The 12,441-nt window shown below is 47.1% G+C and overlaps 1 protein-coding gene across 1 annotated transcript in view; it reads right to left on the bottom strand.

Annotated features, from left to right (window-relative positions):
- Positions 1–1,727: 1,727 nt before the first annotated feature.
- The window catches only part of LOC143961311 (transmembrane 4 L6 family member 4-like), a 49,116-nt gene continuing 38,402 nt past the window's right edge, over positions 1,728–12,441 (bottom strand). Inside the window, exon 5 of the mRNA XM_077470567.1 lies at positions 1,728–1,982. The gene's annotated coding sequence lies outside the window, so the exon portion shown is untranslated. The remainder of the gene's footprint in view (positions 1,983–12,441) is intronic.

Genomic DNA, 12,441 nt, shown 5'->3' with positions numbered 1-12,441 from the left:
CACTCCACTTCATTCCCTTCCACTCCACTTCATTCCATTCCACTCCACTCCCTTCCACTCCGCTCCATTCCACTCCACTCCCTTCCCCTCCCCTCTACTCCACTCCCTTCCTCTCCACTCCACTGCACTCCCTTCCACTCCACTCCCTTCCATTCCACTCCGCTCCATTCCACTCCACTCCCTTCCCCTCCACTCCATTCCACTCCCTTCCCCTCCCCTCCCCTCCCCTCCGCTCTACTCCACTCCACTCCCCTCCACTCCACTCCCTTCCACTCCACTCCCTTCCCTTCCACTCCACTCCACTCCCCTTCCACTCCACTCCACTCCAATCCGCTCCCCTTCAATCCACTCCCTTCCCCTCCACTCCACTCCCTTCCCCTCCCCTCCCCTCTACTCCACTCCCTTCCCCTCCACTCCCCTCCACTCCCCTCCACTCCATCCACTCCCTTCCCTTCCCCTCCACTCCACTCCCCTCCACAACACTCCACTCCCTTACACTCCACTCCACTCCACTTCACTCCCCTCCCCTCCACTCCATTCAACTCAATGTTCCTAAAACCAATGACTGGCAATACCAATTCCGTCTAACTTTGGTTATGGACCCTGATTAACCCAACTTTAGCCCAATTTAACCTCTTGCCTACCGGGCACTTACACCCCCTTCCTGCCCAAGCCATTTTTCAGCTTTCAGCCCCCTGTTCACACCTATGCTAATTAGATGTGGCTTACACCGCATCCAATTCGCAGAACATTTTAAAATACATTCATTTGAATAGATCTGGTTCACATATGTGCGTTGCATTCGCACTGCGCATTGCACAAAAAACGTGTGCGTTTTCTGGGCATTGCGATGCGAATTACAACCCATTATCTTCTATGGGAATGCATCTGATTCGCAAATTATCTCCTTCTCCTCACTACACCTCCCCCCCTCCCTGCTCACTGATCCGCAGCAAAAACGCAGAGGAACCTCTGAACAACTGATTTTTATCTTTGCAGTGAAACCGGAGCTTCAATTCGCAACGCACACGTGTGAACCCAGGCTCAAGGCTGTCGCACTTTGAACAATTGCGCGGTCATGCTACACTGTACCCAAACAAATCTTTTATCATTTTCTTCACACAAATAGAGCTTTCTTTTGGTGGTATTTAATCACTGCTGGGTTCTTTATTATTTTTATTTTTTTAAAAGACCCAAAGGCTCGATTCACATCTGTGCATGTTACTTTTGAGTGTTTCTGCAGTGCTTTTTGCGGCGCTTGCCGTGTTTTTGGACACAGGTTTTTATTGCGTTTTTTCTGCGTTTTGCGTTTCAATTTTATTTTTATTTTTTTTACACTGTGGTTGCTTAGCAACCCGCTATATACAGTGTAAAAAAAAGAAAAGAAACTCAAATCGCGGCAAAAACGTGGCACAAAACACAAAAAAAATGCGGTATTTGCGTTTTGGATGCGGGTCCATTGACTTCTATTACATGCAAAACGCCGCATTTTGCATGAAAAAAAGTCCCTGACCCTTTCCAAAAACGCAGAGGCACAAAAATGCATTGATGTGAACATGTTCCATAGGAACACATGTTAAAAAATTTCCTTGCATTTCTGAAAAATGCAAAATGCATCAAAAAACGCGCTAGTGTGAATCAAGCCTAAAAATGCCATAGGTGTGAATCCAGCCTAAAACAATGTAACCCATAAGGTTTGAGGTTTTTAAAAAAAATTGAATTCACAATTTCTTCACAGAGAGGTAGTCCATTCTTTATTTACACATCAGAATAAGATTAAATATTTGTTCACTATTTTTATAATTCGTTTTTTGTTCCATTTGCAGCATTTTTTGTTCCTTTTGTATTTCCGACAGAACTTCTTTTTTCCCCATCGATTCTGTATTTGTATTCTGTATAACAGCCCTTCTCAAACTCGATTTCTATATGTGACCGTAGGGAACATTGAGGGTCATCAGGTTTGTGCTTTTCCAGGATGGAACCTAAAGGAAAAAAAAAAAACTATATTAATAATAATTTTTTTGCACCATGCAAAAATCCTGAGGACAAACCGCAGTCCCACCTCTCGTCACCACTCCCAATCCTTCCCCTGGCATTCATAACTAGGTGGCCAGCTGGCACCGAGAGCCCATTCATACCTTGCCCATCCCTGTGTGTTGCTATAACACATGCCCATTAGCACACTTCCCAACATTTTGAGATGGGAATGAGGGACACCTACTAGCAAATGTATGTAGGCATAGGACACACCCACTGCCACATCCCCTTAAAGGAGAATTAACAAAAAAAAAGGTTAATTAAACCCACAAGTCCTTTTTTTTTTACCACTCCTATTCCTTTATATTGGCTTTTAACATTTACAAATGCAGCAGTTTAGAAATCAGATGAAAGGTTTAGCGCTGGAAAACACTTTTTGAAAGATAAAAAGTGCATTTTATATACAACTATATGGATCAGACCAACATGAGGGACAAATGAGGAGGGATAAGGGACAGAGGGACATTGCTCCAAATCAGGGACAATCCCTCGAAATCAGGGACAGTCCCTCGAAATCAGGGACAGTCCCTCGAAATCAGGGACAGTCCCTCGAAATCAGGGACAGTCCCTCGAAATCAGGGACAGTAAGGAGCTATGCATTAACATGAATAGTGCCATGCGTTAATGTACATTGTGTTAAGGTGACCTATTCATTTTTAATGGGCTGCCAATGCACAGAAGCAGATCAAAAATTGGACATGCAGCATTTTTACAGTGCTTGTACACCACAACGCACAGTAGATGTTGCCATACACATCCTACAGTGTATGTGTATCAAAGCTGCATTACTTTGGTGCGGGGGTCTCCAAACTACAGTCTGCGGGTCACATCCGGCCCTCTGCTAGATTGTATATGGCCTACAGCTAAGGACAGTGGCATTACTGAGGATAAGGTTTAGCAGAGACTGTCTATGGAAGTGATGGTGAACCTTGGCCCCCCAGATGTTTTGGAACTACATTTCCCAAGATGCTCCACTACACTGCAGAGAGCATGAGAAATATAGTTCCAAAACATCTGGGTTGCCCAGGTTCACCATCACTGGTCTATGGTCTGCTCCTGATGTAATGGGGGCTCTGATGAGGTAAGGGGTGGGGGTAGGGGGGAATCTGTTCTGGACCCTTATGTAAGGGGGATTCTGGTAGGCAGCCTGATGTAACGCTTGCCATCTTTGAAAATGGCCGATGCGTTAGAGTGACGTGAATCACGTCCTCCGCGCATGCGCAATAATACAATCTCGCCGAGTAAGGGAAATCCTCTTTAGAGACACGCCCGCAGCCCAGCGGTGACATCAGACGCTGCCGGGCTGGAGCCACGAGCTTAAAACACCTTCTCTTTCATTGCCGCTTTGGCAATTGATGGAGAGGGATCTCTGTGACGCCCTGATGAAATTAGGAGGAAATGTCCAAATCTTTTTCACATTTCTTTAGGAGAGGTAAAGTCTGGGAATTCTTAAATAAATTTTATGGGCTATTGTCTACATGTGAGCTCCTTGGGACTTGGGAAGTTTTGCTTAGCATTTGCTGGGGAACTTTCCTTTGGTCCCAAATTAACTGATAGCAATTTATTTATAGGAAATCGTTTTCTGTTTTAAACCCTTGCAGGCGAACGTTCTCTGTAAAGGCATTTAATTTCCAATACCATCTGACAATACTCTGGCTATCTTGAGATACTTTGTTCTCTACATTCTAAAATTGGCTCAAATACATTCACTTCCTAGACATTTCTCAGGTACGTTCTTATCTGACCATTATTTGCCTCTCCTTATACCTAAACCTATAGATTTATATTTACCCTATCTTATTTCTCGTGCCTCTACAGACTGCCAGGGAACATCGGGGCTCCTTAGTGGCACTTTCATTATATATTGTTTTCATATTGTGATCTTCTCTATACATCAACATTTGACTTAATGAACCCTTTGAAAAGCATGAATTTAAAGACCCACTGGGTAAGGCGGCCATTTTTGAAGCTTAATTTAGATCTCCAATGGGATAGTTTTGTAACTGTCCGATCTTGTTCCAATGTTGACGTTTATGTATATATAATTCTTTGATATATTAATTTGTATCTACTCTATGTTACTTTGTAATAATGTCCTTGCTTGAATATCTAATTAATAAGGAATGTGTCTGCCTTGATCAACTGAGGTTGGTCAGAGCAGATACCTAGTTGAATAGAAAAATATGTGTTTCAAACTTTTGGGATGCATTTAATAAATTCATTCACTATTTTGTATATATTTTTTTAAGTTTCTCTGTGTAACTGTACACGCTGCAATGTCCTGAAGAAGCTCAGAAGAGCGAAACATGTAGAGAAAAATGCAGCACATATAATGTACAAATTCTGTAACATGTGTAGTTCTGTATGATTCTGCACTAGTTCTTGTATTTTAGGACTTGTTACTTATATCTATATATTTTCCTTTTCCGGAAATGTTTTATATATTTGTATTTTCAGTAAAATTATATTGATTTTATTTTTTTGCCTTGATATTGGGTACCGTATTAACAGTCCCGGGGGTTGGTTACCCTCCAGTCCCCTGTCTGTTTCTTCCCAGTATCTGATGTAAGAGGGGAATATGATGGGGATTTATTTTTGGTTCAGGAATGTTTGTAAAATATACAATGTGGCCCTGATACTGAAAGGTTTGGAGACTCCTGCCTGATGTAAGGGGGACTCTGATGTAATAGAGGACTCTGATGGGGACCCTGATGAAATGCGGGACTCTGATGGGGACCCTGATACAATAGAGGACCCTGATGGCCATAGGCGTGCGCACAGGGTGTGTCGGGTGTGCCTGGGCACACACTAATCACCTTGTGCGCATTAGCATTGTCACTCTGTGTAGCAGCAGGGAGATGGAAAAGATCTCCCTCTTACCAGCTCTGCCATTAGAGAAGTGCTTATGCACTCCGCTTTTACTGTGCCGGCAGGGAGATCAATGTGCCAGGGCCATATATATAGACACACACACGCATGTGTATTTTAGCTTTGGGGTGTATAGCCTGTTGCAATAGGCTGCACACACCTATGCTGATGGGGACCCTGATGTAATTGAGGACTCTGATGGGGTTCCTGATGTAATTGAGGACTCTAATGGGGACATCGGTGTAAGGGGGACTCTGATGGGGACATCGGTGTAAGGGGGACTCTGATGGGGACATCGGTGTAAGCGGGACACTGATGGGGACCCTGGTGTTAGGAGGGACTCTGATATAAGGGACAATCTGATGGGGAACCTGATGTAGTGGGGGACCTTGGTGGGGACCTAATGTAAGAGAGGAATATGATGGAGTTTTATTTTCGGTCCAGGAATATTTGTAAAATATACAATGGGGCCCTCATACTCAAAAGTTTGTAAACTTCTGCATGATGTAATGGAGGACTCTGATGTAAGGGGGACTCTGATGGGGTCCCTGATGTAATGGAGGACCCTGATTGGGTCCCTGATGTAATGGAGGACTCTGATTGGGGTCTCTGATGTAAGGGGGACTCTGATGGGGTCCCTGATGTAATGGAGGGCTCTAATGGGGTCCCTGATGTAAGAGGGACTCTGGAGCCCCTGATGAAATGTGGTACTCTGATGGGGATCCTGGCGTAAGGAGGAACTCTGGTATGTATAAGGGACACTCTGATGGGGAACCTGATGTAAGGGGGGCACTGATGGGGAACCTGATGTAAAGAAGAACTCTGATGGGGACTTTGATATAAAGGGGGAATCTGATGGGGAACCTGATGTAAGGGGGTCTCTGATAGGGACACTGATGCAAGGCAGGACTCTGATGGTGATGCTGATGTAAGGGGCACTCTGACGGGGAACCTGATGTAAGCGGGGCTCTGATGGAGAACCTGATATAAGGGGCACTCTGATGGAGAACCTGATATAAGGGGCACTCTGATGGAGAACCTGATATAAGGGGCACTCTGATGGAGAACCTGATGTAAGGGGCATTCTGATGGAGAACCTGATATAAGGGGCACTCTGATGGAGAACCTGATGTAAGGGGTACTCTGATGGAGAACCTGATGTACGGAGCACTCTGATGGAGAACCTGATGTAAGGGGTACTCTGATGCAGAACCTGATGTAAGGGGCACTCTGATGGAGAACCTGATGTAAGGAGCACTCTGATGGAGAACCTGATGTAAGGAGCACTCTGATGGAGAACCTGATGTAAGGAGCACTCTGATGGAGAACCTGATGTAAGGAGCACTCTGATGGAGAACCTGATGTAAGGGGTACTCTGATGGAGAACCTGATGTAAGGGGCACTCTGATTGAGAACCTGATGTAAGGGGCACTCTGATGGAGAACCTGATGTAAGGGGCACTCTGATGGAGAACCTGATATAAGGGACACTCTGATGGAGAACCTGATGTAAGGGGCACTCTGTTGGAGAACCTGATGTAAGGGGGACTCTAATGGAGAACCTGATGTAAGGGGGACTCTGATGGACAACCTGATGTAAGGGGGACTCTGACAGGGAATCAATGAATGGTCCAATAAATATTTGAAAAATATCCGATGTGGCCCTCATACTGAAAAGTTTGGAGACCGCTGCCTTAGTGTGTTTGAGGTGCCACTCAAAATACCCATCACTACAGCGTGTTAACACGTTACCACAAAGTGTTTTTTTAGCTCTTATTAGACTTGGAGGACACACACATCGAGTCAGACCGCTGCTCTGTATTTAATGCACGTTCTGTCGCATTGTGATAATACAACCCACTCATTGAAATAAGCTGCCAAACCCAAAACCTTGTACCTGCTAGAGTGGAACTTTGAGCAAAAAAAATTTAAAAATGACCTACATGATACCGACTGTCACTGACAGTAACACAGCAGTCTTTGTTCCTATCACTCCCCTTTATAACAGTTTTATCACCAGCAGATCCATTATTTTTCCTCTTCCTGTACCAATTACAAGCTGTGCGTCTTTGGCTCTGTTTCAGGGCCGAATTCAGGCAAAGATTCTGCCCTGATTCATCCCTGAAACAGAAAACAGGGACGGACAGCATTGCGGCCAGTTTAGGTGTGAACCGAGCCTTAAAGAGTGACAACGCCCTTTAGGTAAATGGTTTGTCTTCAGGGCCGATCCTAGGCAGGGTGTGTGGGGTGCCCTGCACCCAGGCGCCGCAGAGGTGGGGGCGCCGAAGCTCCAGAGTGCTGCTCCCCTCCCTCCTCCTCGTCGGTGTCCAGAGGCGGAGCGCATGTAGCGGGTGCTGCAGTTCCCCATCCTGCCGGAAACTGACAAGAGCACATACTGCTCCTAGTGATGGGAAGTTCGGATCTTTAAAATGAATCGGTTCATTTCGAACTGCTCACTGAAATGAACCGATTCAATGAATCGATTCTTCGGTTCTTCGGTTCACTTGCTGAGTCTACTGACAAGCAAGTGAACCGAAGCTCTGATTCAACCTTCTTAAATGAGTAGAATCAGAAGACTGATTCACACAGAAGGTTGGCAGGTCCTGGTAATGTTTACTTTGATTTAGTTCATCGGCGCAGAGCACAATTGTTGTCAATTGACAATTATTCCATTGTTGTCAGATTAGCACAGTGTCATGCATTTTGGTGATACACAAACAGCTGTGTTAGGCTGGGTTCACACTTGTGCGATGCGGGAACCCTGCGATTCCACGACGGGTTCCTGCATCGCACCCAACTCGCACGACAGTTCACAACGACATATGCGAACTGCTGGGGAGTGTCATACAATGTTAATGGCACCCCCTTTTCAGTTCGCATGTCGCACTGCGAAGTGTCAGTTTGGACATGAATCGGATCGCATGAGTGCTATGCGATCCGATTCTGGTGCGGACCAAAAAAAGGGTCCTGTGCGAGTTTAGTCCAAATGCGATACGATTTCAACCATACTATCTGTATGGCTGAAATCGCATTGCACGGACATTGCCTGTGATTTGCACTGCAGTGCAACTCGCATGCGATTTTGCACTATGCTGCAGTGTGAACCGGCCCTGAGCCTAGGTTTCCGCAAATTTGATGGATAGCAATGTTACCTGTGAAGTTGCCCCAAAATGCAGTTCACATGCACACAAACCCCGCTTTTCATTTAGGCTCTGTTTCCACTTGTGCAACTTGTCCTGCGACTTGGGACTGCAAAGTTGCATGACAAGAAGTACCCGATTTCCAATGAGTACCATTCATATCTGTGCGACTTCAAGTCACAGCGACTTCAAAGTAGTCCCTGCACTACTTTGGTCCCATTGTAATGTGACTTGAGGTCCATAAACCTCCAGAATACACAGGCATGGCTTCAAGTCGTGGCATAATCGTGCAACTTTCTGGCTTTTCAGGCTAACGCAGCCTGAAAGTTGCACAATTCTGCCGCAATTTTGATGCGACTTTAAAGCAATGCCTGTGTATTCCGGAGGTCTATGGATCTCAAGTTGCATCAAAGTGGGACCAAAGTAGTGCAGGGACTACTTTGAAGTCGCACAGATACAAATAATACTCATTGGAAATCATAGAGTACAAAGTCGCAGGACAAGTTGCACAAGTGGAAATGGAGCCTAAATGAAAAGTGGGTTTTTGTGCATGTGAACTGCATTCTGATGGGCCAACTTCCCAGTTAACATTGCTAGCCATCAGATTTTCCCATAGTCTATACAGCGCATGCGCAGGAATGATGATCAGATTTTACTACCACTACCATGGGCGAAGTACCCCTGGTAGTAAAATCCAATCGTTAAGGCTATTTTCACACTTGTGCGACTTGAAAGTCAAGTGCTTTTGCCATGATTTTTGCCATGACTTGAAGCAATGTTTGTGTAATCTTGAGGTCTCTGCCACAAGTCGCATCAAAGTCAGACAAAAGTAGTACAAAAACTACTTTGAAGTCGCACAGATATGAACTGAACTCGTTGGAAATCATGGGGTGTGACTTGTCATGTGACTTTGCAGTCTCAAGTCGCAGGACAAGTCGCACGAGTGTGAAAGGGACTTAGGCTGTCCGTACCACCTGATCACTGCTGCTACCTCATTGGTTTAGTGTATTGTTTTACTGGTGGTGACTCGTGGTTCTTTCAGTGTACTGGGTTCTAAAAACTGATATGATTCTTTAACTCGGTAACTTGTACGATTCTTTAACTCGGTAACTTGTACGATTCTTTAACTCGGTAACTTGTACGATTCATTAACTCGGTAACTTGTACGATTCATTAACTCGGTAACTTGTACGATTCATTAACTCGGTAACTTGTACGATTCATTAACTCGGTAACTTGTACGATTCTTTAACTCGGTGTACTGTGAACTCCTGGCTCTTGTTTTAAGTTTGTATCCAGTTCCTGAGTGTCACTGTGCTTTGAGTCAGCTGATTGGTTGCAGGGAGGGGCCGAGCTCTCTCACTCTAGGACAGTGATGGCGAACCTTGGCACCCCAGATGTTTTGGAACTACATTTCCCATGATGCTCAACTACACTGCAGAGTGCATGAGGATCATGGGAAATGTAGTTCCAAAACATCTGGGGTGCCAAGGTTCGCCATCACTGCTCTAGGATCATATTACCACTGCCAGCTCTGCTGCTCTGCTATGTACTGAGTGCAGAGTGAACTGTTTCAAACGAATCAGTTCACTGAAAAGAATCGATTCATCCAGTTCACGATTCGTTCATGAACTGGACATCACTAACTGCTCCCACTGTCCCTGGAATCCGTGCTGCCTGAGTACCGCTGTGGAGCCTAGTATCGGAACACATTCCAGTACTAGACTCCACTAATCTTTATGTCCGGTGCATGTGGAGCAATCTCCTGTCTGCCCTGCCCCCTCTGCGTGTGTCGGTTCTTCTCTTCTGGGTTGGCCGGAGCTGCTGCAAATCATCCAGTGCACTCCCAAAAATGGTGTTCGAGTGCTGCCCTCCTAGTAACCAAAGATGCCACAGACGCCCCGCCCCCCTGCAACGTGCACAGTGCTTCTGCTCCCAACGTGTCCAAGCTACAAGGATCTATTGGACAGGTACTGATCTATGGGGACACCTGCTGTGGGGGCTCTGATGGGGGACACCTGCTGTGGGGGGGGGGCTCTGATAGGGGACACCTGCTGTGGGGTGCTCTGATGGGGGACAGACTCTGATGGGGACACCTGCTGTGGGGGGACTCTAATGGGGGACACCTACTGTGGGGGGCTATGATGGGGGACACCTACTGTGGGAGGGCTCTGATGGGGGACACCTGCTGTGGGGGAGGCTCTGATGGGGGACACCTGCTGTGGAGGGGGCTCTGTTGTGGGGACCTGCTGTGGGGTGCCCCTGTGGGGGGACACCTGCTGTGGGGGGAGGCTCTGATGGGGGACACCTGCTGTGGGGGGCTCTGATGGGGGACACCTGCTGTGGGGGAGGCTCTGATGGGGGGCTCTGATGAGGGACACCTGCTGTGAGGGGAGGCTCTGATGGGGGACACCTGCTGTGGGGGGAGGCTCTGATGGGGGACACCTGCTGTTGGGGGAGGCTCTGATGGGGGACACCTGCTGTGGGGGGGCTCTGATGGGGGACACCTGCTGTGGGGGGGCTCTGATGGGGGACACCTGCTGTGGGGGGAGGCTCTGATGGGGAACACCTGCTGTTGGGGGAGTCTCTGATGGGGGACACCTGCTGTGGGGGGGGCTCTGATGGGGGACACCTGCTGTGGGAGGGCTCTAATGGGCACTTTGATATAAGCTGCGCGTGCCGTAGGTCACTCTCTCCCCAGAATTCCCTCATTCTCAACTTTAAAAGTTGGGAGATATGCAGAAGCAGATCAGGGGAGGAGAGACTGTGCCACCACTGTCCCTGTTATCAATGGGAAGAGGGCTCTCTGTGTTTACTGCCCATCCCCCTCCCTCCTCCTGTCAGAGGAGAAGAGCGAAGCATCCGGATATTGGAGAGCCCGTGTCTGAGTGGAGAGAGAGCAGCTGCAGGCTCTAAAAGCCCCCCTCCCTCTCCTCCTCGTACTGCTGTACTAGTGAGAGGCACTTGCCAGGTCATCTGCCGGCTATGTTTCTTCTCCCTCCTTCATATTGGCCAGGGAAGAAATACAATAAATAAGGGAGCAGAGAAGAGGATTGTGGGACATTTAGTCCGAAGGACTGGTGGCCCCATTGTGTCCCGGAAACTGCAGCCCACACAGCATGCTCAGCTGAATAAGAGAGGCTGGGGGGGAGAGAGAGAGCGCCAGGAGCCCGGGAAAGCTTTCAGGGAAGTGCACCCAGGACTCCAGGGAGAGGACAGTGCTGAGGGGATGCCATCAGAAAGAGAACCCTGCTGCACTGTGCCACCAGAGGGAAAGCCGCACAGCCTGGCGCCATCCCCGGTGAAGAAAGGAATGGAGTCATTGCCAGAATACAGATCTGAGCACCACCCAGCGGAGTCGCCACGGGCAACCCAGAGTGAGCTGACTCCTGATCAGAAGAACTGATGTTGCTGTATTGCCGGGTCTGGTGAGAGGGCTGGTTGGCCATTATCTACTTGCATCCTTAGGAACTGCAGTCTCTGACCATCCCCTGTACTATGTCTGCAGTCTCTAACCCTCTCCTGTAGCGTGTCTGCAGTCTCTGACCAACTCTTGTAGTATGTCTGCTCTTTCTAACAGACTCTCTAGTGGAAGCCCTCTCTGTGTGCATTAGAGAGACCCCCTTTCAGGTCCCATTAGTGTACTCATTTTCTTTATTGTTAAAAGATCATGGGAGGATCCCAGGGTAATAAAGACTTCTTAGGGGAGCATCTCTGTGTTTTGAGTTGAAGCCATAGAAACATTTGTAAAGGGGAGGAGTTAGTAAGATGACCACGCCCATGTGGGGGCGCCAGAAATATTTCTGCACCCAACGTCTGTGACCCTAGGATCGGCCCTGTTTGTCTTAAAACACTAACTGGCACTTTTGCTGGGCAGCTTGTTCTGGTAAAGGAAGTTGGAAAATACCAGATCAACATGGGAAAATTAAGAAAAAAAGTAAAAAAAAAAGAAACGACTAATGCAGCCACTGCATCTAAGAATTGGTAAGATGCAATATAATACTTTTTTTCCCCCCCCTTTCCTTTTTACTCCATCTTCAGTCTTCTTCCCCTCATCTCCCCCCATTCATCCCCTCTTTCTCTCCTCCACCCACATTCCTTTCTTCTCCTACCCCCTTTCCCCCCCCCCTTCTTTTTCTCCATCCACTCTATCTTTTCCCCCTTCTCTCTATTTATTCCCCTTCTTTGCTCTGTTTCTCCCTCTTTTCAATCTCACCTATCCCTATTTTTGCCTTCTTTATCTCTTTTCACCTAAGTGACCCCATTTGCTCACTTTGGTCATTTTTCCACTTTTTCCACTAGACAGATACCGGCTGTTTGGCCCCAATCCTGGGCTCTTCTTGGCCAGCCTTTTTTGCATGCTGTTCACTGTCCGTATTTCATTTGGCCTAACATCT

This window comes from Lithobates pipiens, unplaced genomic scaffold (genome assembly GCF_037356315.1).
Source record: "Lithobates pipiens isolate NorthernLeopardFrog02 unplaced genomic scaffold, aLitPip1_a1.2 Scaffold_8, whole genome shotgun sequence".
Lineage (NCBI taxonomy): Eukaryota > Metazoa > Chordata > Amphibia > Anura > Ranidae > Lithobates > Lithobates pipiens.
The sequence above is the reverse complement of the archived record's forward strand: the minus strand, read 5'-3'. Positions and strand labels throughout refer to the sequence as shown.